At 50.3% G+C, this 12,923-nt stretch overlaps 1 protein-coding gene across 1 annotated transcript in view; it reads left to right on the plus strand.

The window, feature by feature from the left end:
- Window positions 1–12,923, plus strand: part of ARHGAP8 (Rho GTPase activating protein 8) — a 203,781-nt gene that overhangs the window by 145,076 nt on the left and 45,782 nt on the right. The window lies entirely within an intron of this gene.

Here is a 12,923-nt window from a genome sequence, read left to right on the forward strand (position 1 = left end):
CTGCTTATGTAAAGCATAACCATGTCAGGTCCTCTAGAGCAGGAGCCGCTGTCTGTAGCCACTCTATGTATTTCACCATGGGGCGAAGATTTGGGTAAGTTTGTAACTTTGGCATGTTGCCAACTTTTTTGTCTTAGTTTGACTCCAAAGCTTTCTTTTCTACTACCCCTACACTAATAACAGGCTATGAATGTCTTGTAAATCACCATGTACCAGACCTCTACACCCACCTCAAGTTAAATGACCTTCATCAGTGGAGACCAAGGAGAGGAAGCAAAACTCAAGTGGGCCAACAGGCGACAGCCCATATTGTAGCAGACTCCTCACCCACTCTTACTCCCATTCGTTCATTGGTGACTCACTGACCTGAAATATTTGCTCAAATTAATATTTAACCAAAGAAAGTGATTGACGTCCTGACACAGACGCCCAGACTTTTGCACTGACCGCTGCCAGACTTTTACTTCTCTCATGAAAATCAGGAACTTATATGAGATCACCTTGGAAATCCTACTGAAATGTGAAATACAAGCAGACCAGTCCTATAAATTACGTATTCCAGATGATCAGACTTTCAAAATGATCCGACTTCCTTTTTTTTTGTAAAAAATTCCCCTTTAAATTGAAAAATCAGAGCGATCGACTGTGTGGGAGATCAGCAGCAAGTGTTCAATTTCTCTACAGTGCCACCTCTGGAGAAAAGAAGTATTACACAGCTCTCGTTTTAAATCAATGAACTGAATGTTTAATGTATGGACTTTTCTTGTCTTCTTATTGTAGCTGCTGTTCACACTGACAAATAGATCATACATGAATTATTACAGAATATTCTGGTAGAGCGTTGGAAAGTCTAAATAGGGCTTTACCGTACAAATATCAAAGTTCAAAATTACATATAGGTTATTATCACATAGTCAGGACATAATTACATCCTATGAAAGTGAACCAGGAAGGTTTGCATTAATTGGCAAAAAGGATATCTTGAAAACCATGAGGTTAATTTAGAGGATCATCTGTCCAGGATAATCATGAATTGTACAGAGTGGGGAGAGGTTACAAAGAGCATCTCTTGCTCTGGAGGACCTGTCTTGTCCATAATACACAGATATTCCATTTAAATGGACATTGCTGTAATACCTCATTTCTCCTGCGGGGGAGCAGCAGGAAAATTGAACACTTACTTCCACGTTTCCTCTCAGATCACATGGGTTCAAAAAGGGAGATACTTTGCGAAAAACCTATTGTGAAGGGATTCTCCTACCAAATAAGGACTAACCAAAAAGGAGATGTTCTTTAAAGGGTGTGAAGATCTGAGATTGTGAGTTTTAATAATCACCTAGGCAAGTTAACGATGCAACAATATTTTATTCCTTACATCCATGGTAATACAGAAATTCCAGGTAAATGTCCAAAATACAATTGTAGTTCCACTGCTTTGTGCTAGGCCATACTCACTGTCCCCCAACTTTTGGTTGGCCCACAGATTTCGTATCTCCAGCAAGTATAGTCTGTAGTCATAGTCCACGATCCTCCATATAACAGATAAAATGATAGAAGCAAAGGTATCCAGTAGCAACAGTCCTTTAAGAAAGTTTATCAAATCCAGATGACAGATCCCACAACTGTAGTGCGTTTATCCAGCCCAATCAGCAGTCAATCTCTACTCTATAAGCCATCGATCCATCCATGGTCCAGGTCCTCAGACTAGATCCTATCCCTTTGCCTACATTCCACCAACCTCCACTAAACATGTGGCTTCTTTTCTCTTTCACTGGGATCAGCCCCCTGAATGGGCAGAACTGCTCTCACCCTCCCCCCAAAGCTAAGTGTGCATTAATGGAGTTATTTTTTTCAGGTCGAACCCATCACCTGCGTCTGCCTGTGGTGACAGCTCCACCGGATCTACTTTCAACACTCACACAATGGGCCTAGTAGCTGTTTGAACAATGGTTAGAGGCTCCTCCTGAGATACTAATGAATTACTGGAATGCTGGACACTTTACAAGTGAAATTAGTGCACATGCTGACGAGCAAGTAGAATAATAAAACACAGAAAGAAATCACTAATAAAACACAACAATAAGATCGACGAAAATCGGTGTTCCGTGCTGGAAAAGTCTTTAGTAAATAGGCAGCTCCTCACAAAGGGTATCTGTCAAAAGTGGCCACTTTTTGCTTCTATTTTATTCCTGCTTATTCCTCGAGTATTCCATTTTTCTTTTTTTTTAAAATCCGTTATGCGGTTCTAGAGATATTGGTCTTTTTATTTAGTGCTCATTTTTATGCCCTTTTCTAAAGGGGCGTGGCTCACAGATTCTATAGGGGAGTGACTTAGACTGATCTGCATAATAACCCTGTGAACCACACCTCTTTTGAAAAGCCATAAAAATTTGTACTGAACTAAAAGGCCCATATCTCTGGAACCGTATGGCGGATTTCAAGAAAACAAAAAACAGAATACTCAGGGAAACAGTGGGAATTAAATAGGAACAAAAACTGGCCACTTTTGAGCTGGTGACAAGTCCCCTTTAAGCATTTGGTACATAAAAGAAAAAATAACCAGCATATGCTGACAGTCACAGATGAGTCATTTTTGATGTACTGCTTCATAAGTAAATGTTAATGCTAAGCTGGAATTGAATTAGAGACGTCTGTTCTGAAAATCACCGGGATGGATTTATCCGTGACTCGGATGAGATAAAATGAATGCATGGAATAATACTGAGGAGTATAACAGATCACAGGAGCGGCCGGGGCACAGGTGTTAAAATTCAACATGCCCCTTCCATTTTTATCTATGACATCACCTATCCAGGTCCAACGACCCCCATATACATTAGATTGACGCCCATCCTTGCCAAAATTGCCGAGCAACTTTTTAATTATTTTTTATTATTGCATTCGAAAAAAACAAAACTGTCTAATTTTTCTGACGAGGAGGGGTCTATTTTTAATAAGTTCCGTTTTGGTTATACATAAAGGACCTAATTCATTATTGTATTTGTGTCTTTTTTGTCTAATTTTTGGTGTTTTTAGCCTATTTTTGATTTGCTCCAAATTCTTTTAATTTGCGCCTTTTTCAACTCTATTTTTTATGTGTGCACTTTATTTTTTTTATGTTTTCCAATGTGGATGTATTTTTTTTTGTTTTCTAGAGGCTTGTGGCCAATTTATCAATTTTGACCTTTTAAGTAATGGTTGCACAAATGAAATTTTTGCACAAATTTTTGCTCAAATTTTTCAGCACTTTGCAACTTTTGGCACTAAAAAAAGGCACAAAAAAGTTGAAAGACTAAAGAGAATTTTTTGAAATGCGTAAGTAAAAATTTTTACTCTTTTTATGGTGTACACATTTTTTTTTATTCTCATTTTGAAAATTACAAGATATTGTTATAGGCTGTATCATTATAGATGTTGCAATTCCAATTATGTGGGTTTTTTATATTTATTTTAATTATTTTTTTTAATTTAATAAAGCAATGGGTAAAGGGAAAAGGCATTTTTATTTTCTTTTGGATTTTTATGTGCATTTTTTTACATTTTATTTACTTTTTATTTTAATGTCACTGGAGGACTTAATCTTCTATGGGCCTGATCGCTCCTATACTCTGCTCCATTACTTTTGTGATGATCACTTCTATAATACATGGATTTCCTGAAATTTCGGCTTCGTCGTTACTCACGCAGAGATAATTTGGTTATAATTTGTGTAAATGGATCATTATTTCCGTTTCGGATTCCCCGCGGGCGGTGGAGCCGATCACATATCTCCCTGGTGACGTCGTCGCTGTTAGTTGGGTGTTGAGGCTTTGATCTCTGAAATTGGGATGAGAACAGGTAGTTTGAGGGCACTTTACACTTTAATATATTTAGACATCAAAGCTCAGCTGGAATCGGCCCGAGCCGACATCACGGCGCACAGTGTCTCCGCTGTTATTTCTGGTATCATGACCAAGAATCACTCATCACAGGCTGATGTCACCATCAATTGACCAGAATAAAAAATCTTTTCCATCCAAAAAGCAACGCTGCCTGAAAGTTTCCTGTGAGGTGTGCTAGGATGCGTCTTCATCCCGATAAGCAGATTTAGTGTATAAGATCCGGCCCCTTCCCCCGGTGTATAACATCCAGCCCCTCACCTCCAGTGTATAACATCCAGCCCCTCACCCGCAGTGTATAACATCCAGCCCCTCACCCCCAGTGTATAACATCCAGCCCCTCACCCCCAGTGTATAACATCCAGCCCCTCACCCCCAGTGTATAACATCCAGCCCCTCACCCTCAGTGTATAACATCCAGCCCCTCACCCCCAGTGTATAACATCCAGCCCCTCACCCCCAGTGTATAACATCCAGCCCCTCACCCCCAGTGTATAACATCCAGCCCCTCACCCCCAGTGTATAACATCCAGCCCCTCACCCCCAGTGTATAACATCCAGCCCCTCACCCCCAGTGTATAACATCCAGCCCCTCACCCCCAGTGTATAACATCCAGCCCCTCACCCCCAGTGTATAACATCCAGCCCCTCACCCCCAGTGTATAACATCCAGCCGCCTGCCCCCAGTGTATAACATCCAGCCGCCTGCCCCCAGTGTATAACATCCAGCCCCTCACCCTCAGTGTATAACATCCAGCCCCTCGCCCCCAGGGTATAACATCCAGCCCCTCACCCTCAGTGTATAACATCCAGCCCCTCACCCCCAGTGTATAACATCCAGCCCCTCACCCCCAGTGTATAACATCCAGCCCCTCGTCCCCAGTGTATAACATCCAGCCCCTCACCCCCAGTGTATAACATCCAGCCCCTCGCCCCCAGGGTATAACATCCAGCCCCTCACCCTCAGTGTATAACATCCAGCCCCTCACCCCCAGTGTATAACATCCAGCCCCTCACCCCCAGTGTATAACATCCAGCCCCTCACCCCCAGTGTATAACATCCAGCCGCCTGCCCCCAGTGTATAACATCCAGCCGCCTGCCCCCAGTGTATAACATCCAGCCCCTCACCCTCAGTGTATAACATCCAGCCCCTCGCCCCCAGGGTATAACATCCAGCCCCTCACCCTCAGTGTATAACATCCAGCCCCTCACCCCCAGTGTATAACATCCAGCCCCTCACCCCCAGTGTATAACATCCAGCCCCTCGTCCCCAGTGTATAACATCCAGCCCCTCACCCCCAGTGTATAACATCCAGCCCCTCGCCCCCAGGGTATAACATCCAGCCCCTCACCCTCAGTGTATAACATCCAGCCCCTCACCCCCAGTGTATAACATCCAGCCCCTCACCCCCAGTGTATAACATCCAGCCCCTCGTCCCCAGTGTATAACATCCAGCCCCTCACCCCCAGTGTATAACATCCAGCTCCTCACCCCCAGTGTATAACATCCAGCCCCTCACCCCCAGTGTATAACATCCAGCCCCTCGTCCCCAGTGTATAACATCCAGCCCCTCGCCCCCAGTGTATAACATCCAGCCCCTCGCCCCCAGTGTATAACATCCGGTCCATCGCCCCCAGTGTATAACATCCAGCCGCCTGCCCCCGGTGTATAACATCCAGCTCCTCACCACCAGTGTATAACATCCAGCCGCCTGCCCCCGGTGTATAACATCCAGCCCCTCGCCCCCAGTGTATAACATCCAGCCGCCTGCACCCGGTGTATAACATCCAGCCCATCGACCCCGGTGTATAACATCCAACCCTTCACCCCCAGTGTATAACATCCAGCCCCTCGCCCCCAGTGTATAACATTCAGCCCCTCGCCCCCCAGTGTATAACATCCGACCCCTCACCCCCCAGTGTATAACATCCGGCCCCTCACTCCCGGTGTATAACATCCAGCCCCTAGCCCCCAGTGTATAACATCCGGTACATCACCCCCGGTCTATAACATCCGGCCCCTCACCCCCAGTGTATAACATCCGGTCCATCGCCCCCGGTGTATAACATCCAGCCCCTCACCCCCGGTGTATAGCATCCAGTCGCCTGCCCCCGGTGTATAACATCTGGCCCCTCACCCCCAGTGTATAACATCCAGCCCCTCACTCCCAGTGTATAACATCCAGCCCCTCAACCCCCAGTGTATAACATCTGGCCCCTCAACCCCCAGTGTATAACATCTGGCCCCTCGACCCCGGTGTATAACATCCAGCCCCTCACCCCCAGTGTATAACATCCAGCCCCTCACCCCCAGTGTATAACATCCAGCACCTTGCCCCCCAGTGTATAACATCCGGTCCCTCAACCCCCAGTGTATAACATCTGGCCCCTTGACCCCGGTGTATAACATCCAGTCCCTCACCCCCAGTGTATAACATCCGGCCCATCGACCCCGGTGTATAACATCCAACCCCTCACCCCCAGTGTATAACATCCGGCCCCTCGACCCCAGTGTATAACATCTGGCCCCTTGACCCCGGTGTATAACATCCAGTCCCTCACCCCCCAGTGTATAACATCCGGCCCCTCACCCCCAGTGTATAACATCCGGTCCATTGCCCCCGGTGTATAAAATCCAGCCCCTCACTCCCAGTGTATAACATCCAGCCCCTCGCCCCCAGTGTATAACATCCAGCCCCTCGCCCCCAGTGTATAATATCCAGCCCCTCAACCCCCAGTGTATAAGATCTGGCCCCTCGACCCCGGTGTATAACATCCAGCCCCTCGCCCCCAGTGTATAACATCCGGTTCATCACCCCCGGAGTATAACATCCAGCCCCTCAACCCCTGGTGTATAACATCCAGCCCCTCACCCCCAGTGTATAACATCCGGCCCCTCGACCCCAGTGTATAACATCCAGCCCCTCGTCCCCAGTGTATAACATCCAGCCCCTCGCCCCCAGTGTATAACATCCAGCCCCTCAACCCCCAGTGTATAACATCTGGCCCCTCGACCCCGGTGTATAACATCCAGCCCCTCATTCCCAGGTGTATAACATCCGGCCCCTCACTCCCCGGTGTATAACATCTGGCCCCTCACCCCCAGTGTATAAAATCCAGCCCCTCACTCCCAGTGTATAACATCCAGCCCCTCACCTCCGGTGTATAACATTCAGCCCCTCACCCCCCGGTGTATAACATCCTCTCCATCGCCCCCGCTTTATAACATCTGACCCCTCGCTTCCCCGGTGTATAACATCCAGCCCCTCACCCAGGTGTATAACATCCAGCCCCTCCTCACTAGCGTATAAAATCTGTCCCCTCCCCACCCGATGTACAACATCCAGCCCCTCACCCCCTGGTGTATAATATCCGACGCCTCGCTCCCGGTGTGTAACATCCAGCCCCTTCCCCCCCGGTGTATAACATCTGGCCCCTCGCTCCCCCGGTATATAACATCCGGCCCCTCGGCCCCAGTATATAACATCCAGCCCCTCACCCCTGGTGTATAATATCAGACCCCTCACCCCCAGAGTATAATGACGCACCCCCGTTGTATAATGACGCGCCCCCTGGGCCGTGGGGTACTGAGTCCCGGGCCGACGGTGCAGGGGATGTCACAGTGGCGGTGACCCGGTCCATAACCCAGGGCGGTCAATAAAAGGGGAATTATTGAAAGGGGATTATAGTTTTTTATATAAGTGTTCGTGACGCCACCTATGATATGTGGCTATATGGAGCAGCTGCTGCGGTGCAGATTCTCTGGAGCTGATGGTGATGCAGCAGAGTTGGTTCAGCTCTCCACAGGTAGAGCTAAGCTCCAGGGCGGTGCAGTGATGTTATAGATGAGGTAGATGTTGCTGTGCTGTGTGGTGCAGGGGATGATGGCACAGATAATAATTCTAGGACACAGTGGGGATTAGTCTTCAGGTTTACTCACAGTTGTCAGACTCCATGTTACCAGTGCCAGGGTAGCCTCCCACGCCGTCCTGTGTTTACCAAGGCAGGGGTTCAGCAAACTCCCAGGTGTTTCAGGAATACATAACGGGACCCCGTTCTATGTGCCTTCCTCGGTCATCTTCTTGCACTGTGCCTCGCAACCAGTGTCCCAAGCCAGTAACCTCGAATCTTGGCAGGCAACGTGCAGTCCCCTGGACTTTATGCGGCTACCTTTTTGGCGATTTAGTTGCGATTGTGAACAACTGCACCCTGAAAGTACAGAAGCCTCCGGTTTCTAGCTGAGCCTTGTAGTTCTCCACTAGTTAGGGGCCGGTCCCCTTTGCGGCCTGATCCCTCCACACTCTGGTACATTCGGGCGCACGGGTGGCATCCGCACTCGCCGTGCCCCTGGGATCCCCTCACTTCTGGAGCCTTCCCTCTGCTCCCGTCCTCTTCCAGCCTATCCTCCTGGGCCTCTTTATCTAGGCCCTCTCCTCTGAGCAGAGCTCATACAGAGCTCCTGCTCCCACTACTTCTCCTCAGACTCTCCCCGTCTCCTTCCCAAGATGGTTCCCTTTTGTACTCCTACTGAAGTACTCCCCTGTCCTTCTTCCTCCACCCACACCCACTACTTGGTTCCCCCTCACTCAGTCCACCCCCCCACTTCCAACCAGGGACAGTGCATCTTGCCCCTCCTGCTGGTCTGGAGTAGTGTAGTGTTGGATGCAGGTGTTAGGGTCCCGGGCAGTACTCCCTCCTTACCTGAGAGTGAGATACCACACCTCTGGGTGAGATGCAGTACCTCTGTGCCGACTGAACCCGCAGGGGCGCCACATACTCCCCTGGTAAAACACAGCACGTCCGCGGGCTGGAACAGAGTAAAAACAAGCTATTTTAGACATATAAAATTTTAGAATGCATTCACATAGAAGAACATCATAACTTTTTCTTCCCTTTATGGGAGGCACATTTTCTTTAACGTTACAGGTTTCTTTTTCAAAATATTATAAAACTTTCTTCAATAAAACTTTCTTCACATCAATTAAACATTTTTCAATAAACTACAGTGAAATTGATAGCCGAGTGTCCCTCTCATTGATGAAGGTGCAATTTGAGGGACCCGTCCTAAAACCCTCAACGTAGGCCCTGGACGTGGCTGCAGGGCATAGGTGATCCAGCTGTTGGACCACGTCTTCAGCCACACCAATCGGGTTTTTGTTCTGCGGTCTGTATAAAACCAATAAAAAGCACTTTAAGAAGTGCGAACTATATACACATAAAAGTTCTGGCTGCTCACAGTCCTCAGCCTAACAGTTTTTATACCCTTACCGGGTAACTAGACAAACACTCAAACTTTTTCAGTCCACTCAAACAAGGGTGTACCCTTCCAGGTAACTATTTATAGTTTCTTGCTCCTCTTACGATAGTAGTTAGTAGTGGGGCCCCCTCCTGGGGTACATTGACCCACCACTAGATGGCCCAGCCGGGTCATCTTCTTCAGATGGCAAGGGTACACTCTCCTCCTCCACCACTCTGTGAACATGGAGAGCGTACCAGCCCTGCTCTACTCTGTGCCTGGTGTAGGTGACCTTGTCACCAAGGTATAGATCCCACGCCGGATGTCCCTGCTGTAATTGGGACTCTACGTCCCGCCGATTCACGAAGAGCTCCGTGCCAAGTTGGGGCTCCCAGATAAAGCCCCATCCTCCATCCAGGTCGAACTTGACCACGATTCCCTCTACTCGTGGGTTGGGCGTGGCTGGCTTTGCTTTGCGGGCCTGGGTTTTCTCCTCCAAATTGCAGGCCTCCATCCTCTCCCAGCGCACCCGCCGGGTCCGCCGCTCCGCCTCTAGCTGGAGGAGTTCCCGTCTGCAGTGTGCCTCTCTGCACGTCGCCTCCTTTTGGGTCTCCCTGGGGAATCCCATCAAGTCACTTGCTGGGTTATCCCATCTATACTGCTCTCCTTCATCTCTATGGGCAACCAGGGGTGCGGGAGCGGGCAGAAAAGGGAGGATCTGGTCCTCAATCTTCGCGGACCAATCCCAGTCCGTACGTCCGTACACCCATTCGGGTGTGGGGGCAGGTGGCCCAGGAGCAGGTCAATGTCAGAAGCGCCCAGATAAGGAGACTCCTGTAGGGGGACCAGGAGTAGATCAGCGCCATCGGCGCCCGGGAAAGGGATGCCGCAACTACCTGCTTCCGCGGTTGCTCGGCCCTACCCGTCGCCTCCTGTTCCAGGAGTGGCTCCGCTGGGGCTGGGGCGCTGCTGATGGAACTCAGCGCTGACTGCTGCCGGATCACCAACTTCTCCAGCAACTCACTTCTCCATATGGCGACGGCAGCTTGCTGGGCCTCCTCCATCCGCCGGCCCAGCTCTTGTACCTCATCTCGGAGGAATCCAGTATCCTCCAGGGACAGTTTAGCCACTACTCCCTCCAGGTTGAGGGATACTGCTCCAGGCAGCAGGCCACGGGCCGGAGTTTGAGGCTGGTCACCCTCCATCGTGCCTGTTGGGAGCGGTCTGACTGCTCTGATGGAGACCCCACACTGTCTCCAAGGTTTCTCTTCTACTCTCCCCTTTCTGGGTTGGTCCCATGGCTGCTTGCTGTCGGCCACACCTGGGAGCGGCTTCCCCAGACTGATGGACAGGTCTAGATATATGTCCACAGGCGCATGGGGCGGGCTGCGCTTTTGGCGCCACGATGGGAGGTTCCTTGTTGTCTTTTACCACGCACATAATGGTGCCCGTTCTTCTGGGCGGGCGCCACATTCAGTATACAACACAGTCTCTAGGCGCACAATACCCAGTTATAATGGGTTAGTTCATATCCTGTTCGTGACGCCAAATATGACGCGCCCCCGGGGCCGTGGGGTACTCGGTGCCGGGCCGGTCGATGCAGGGGATGTCACAGTGGCGGTGACCCGGTCCGTGACCCAGGGCGGTCAATAAAAGGGGAATTATTGAAAGGGGATTATAGTTTTTTATATAAGTGTTTGTGACGTCTTCAAGGTTTACTCACAGTTGTCAGACTCCAGGTTCCCAGCGCCAGGGTAACCTCCCAAGGCAGGGGTTCAGCAAACTCCCAGGTGTTTTAAGAGTACATAATGGGACCCCAGTCTGTGTGCCTTCCTCGGTCGTCTTCCTGCGCTGGCTCTCACCCTCCTGCCCTGCCCTGCGCCTCGCAACCAGTGTCCCAAGCCGGTAACCTTGAATCTTGGCGGGCAACGTGCAGTCCCCTGAATCCTATTCGGCCACCTTTTTGGCAATTTAGTTGCGGTTGTGAGCAACTGCACCCTGGAAGTACAGAAGCCTCCGGTTTCTAGCTGAGCCTTATAGTTCTCCACTAGTTAGGGGCCGGTCCCCTTTGCGGCCTGATCCCTCCACGCTTTGGTAGATTTGAGTCGGGCGCACGGGTGGCTTCCGCACTCGCCGTGCCCCTGGGATCCCATCACTTCTGGAGCCTTCCCTCTGCTCCTGTCCTCTTCCAGCCTATCCTCCTGGGCCTCTCTATCTAGGCCCTCTCCTCTGAGCAGAGCTCCTACAGAGCTCCTGCTCCCACTACTTCTCCTCAGACTCTCCCCGTCTCCTTCCCAAGATGGTTCCCTTATGTACTCCTACTGAAGTGCTCCCCTGAACTACTTCCTCCACCCACACCTACTACTTGGTTCCCCCTCACTCGGTTCCCCCCCACTTAAAACCAGGGACAGGGCTCAGCATAAGCCAGTGCATCTTGCCCCGCCTGCTGGTCTGGAAGGGTGTAGTGTTGGATGCAGGTGGGTGGGTCCCGGGCTGTACTCCCTACTTACCTGAGAGTGGGGCACCACACCTCTGGATGAGATGCAGTACCTCTGTGGCGACTGAACCCGCAGGGGTGCCACAATAACATCCGACCCCTCACCCCCGGTGTATAACATCCGAACCCTCACCCCCCAATGTATAACATCCGACCTCTCAGTCCCGGTGTATAACATTCGGCACCTCACCCCCTGTTGCATAACATCCAGCCCCTTACTCCTAGTGTATATCCTCCGGTGCATCGCCCCTGGTGTATAACATCCGGTCCATCGGCCCCGTTGTATAACATCTGGCACTTCGCCCCCAGCATATAACATCCAGTCCTCGCACCCAGTGTATAACCTCCGGTTCATCGCCCTGTGTGTATAACATCCAGCCCCGGTGTATAACCTCCGTTTCATTGCTCCGGTCTATAACATCTGCCCCTCCGCCCCTGGGATAACATCCGGCACCCTCACCCCTGGTGTATAACATCTGACCTTTCGCCCTCAGTGTATAACATCCGGCCCTCACCCCGGGGTATAACATCCAGCCCTCTACCCCTCTGGTGTATAACATCTGGCCCCTCGCACCCCCGGTGTATAACATCTGGCCCCTCGCACCCCCGGTGTATAACATCTGGCCCCTCGGTGTATAACATCCGTCCCCTGGTGTATAACATCTGGCCCCTCGCACCCCCGGTGTATAACATCCGTCCCCTGGTGTATAACATCTGTCCCCTCGCCCCCCTCACAGTATATAATATTCAGTCCCATCAACCTCTGGCATATAACATCCGGCCCCTCGCCATGCCGTCTGCCATTACTAACATGTGACAGAACGGCTGGTGGTGTAGAGCTCACTGATACCAGCGCGGTCCTGTAATAGGAGCCACCGGGGTAACAAGTCCGTTCATGACATTTCTTCCTCCTGAATCTTCCCTCATCACCTGTGAGTGATATTATTGAGAAGTGGAAGGAACTGCAGCAACTCAGCCACGAAGTGGAGACCCCATAACGTTACAGAGTGGGGGGCTGAGTGCTGAGGAGCAGAGGGCAGAAAAGTCACCACCGCTCTGCTGACCCCATAATTGCAAAATCCAGACCTCCTCTGGTATAACATCAGCACAAACACTGCACCCCCGCCAGGAGTTTCATGACCGAGCAGCAGCATGCAGCCGTACATCACCAAGCACAATGCCGAGCGTCGAATGGAGTAGTGTAAAGCCGCCACCACTAGACTCTGGAGGAAACGTATTCAGTGCAGTGACGGATCACACTTCTCTGTCTGGTGACTGATGGACGAGTCTGGGTTTGGTGATTCAAGGAGG

The sequence above is a fragment of the Phyllobates terribilis genome, unplaced genomic scaffold, assembly GCF_046119375.1.
Source record: "Phyllobates terribilis strain yellow unplaced genomic scaffold, ASM4611937v1 Scaffold_10__3_contigs__length_209671492, whole genome shotgun sequence".
NCBI classification, from domain to species: Eukaryota; Metazoa; Chordata; class Amphibia; order Anura; family Dendrobatidae; genus Phyllobates; species Phyllobates terribilis.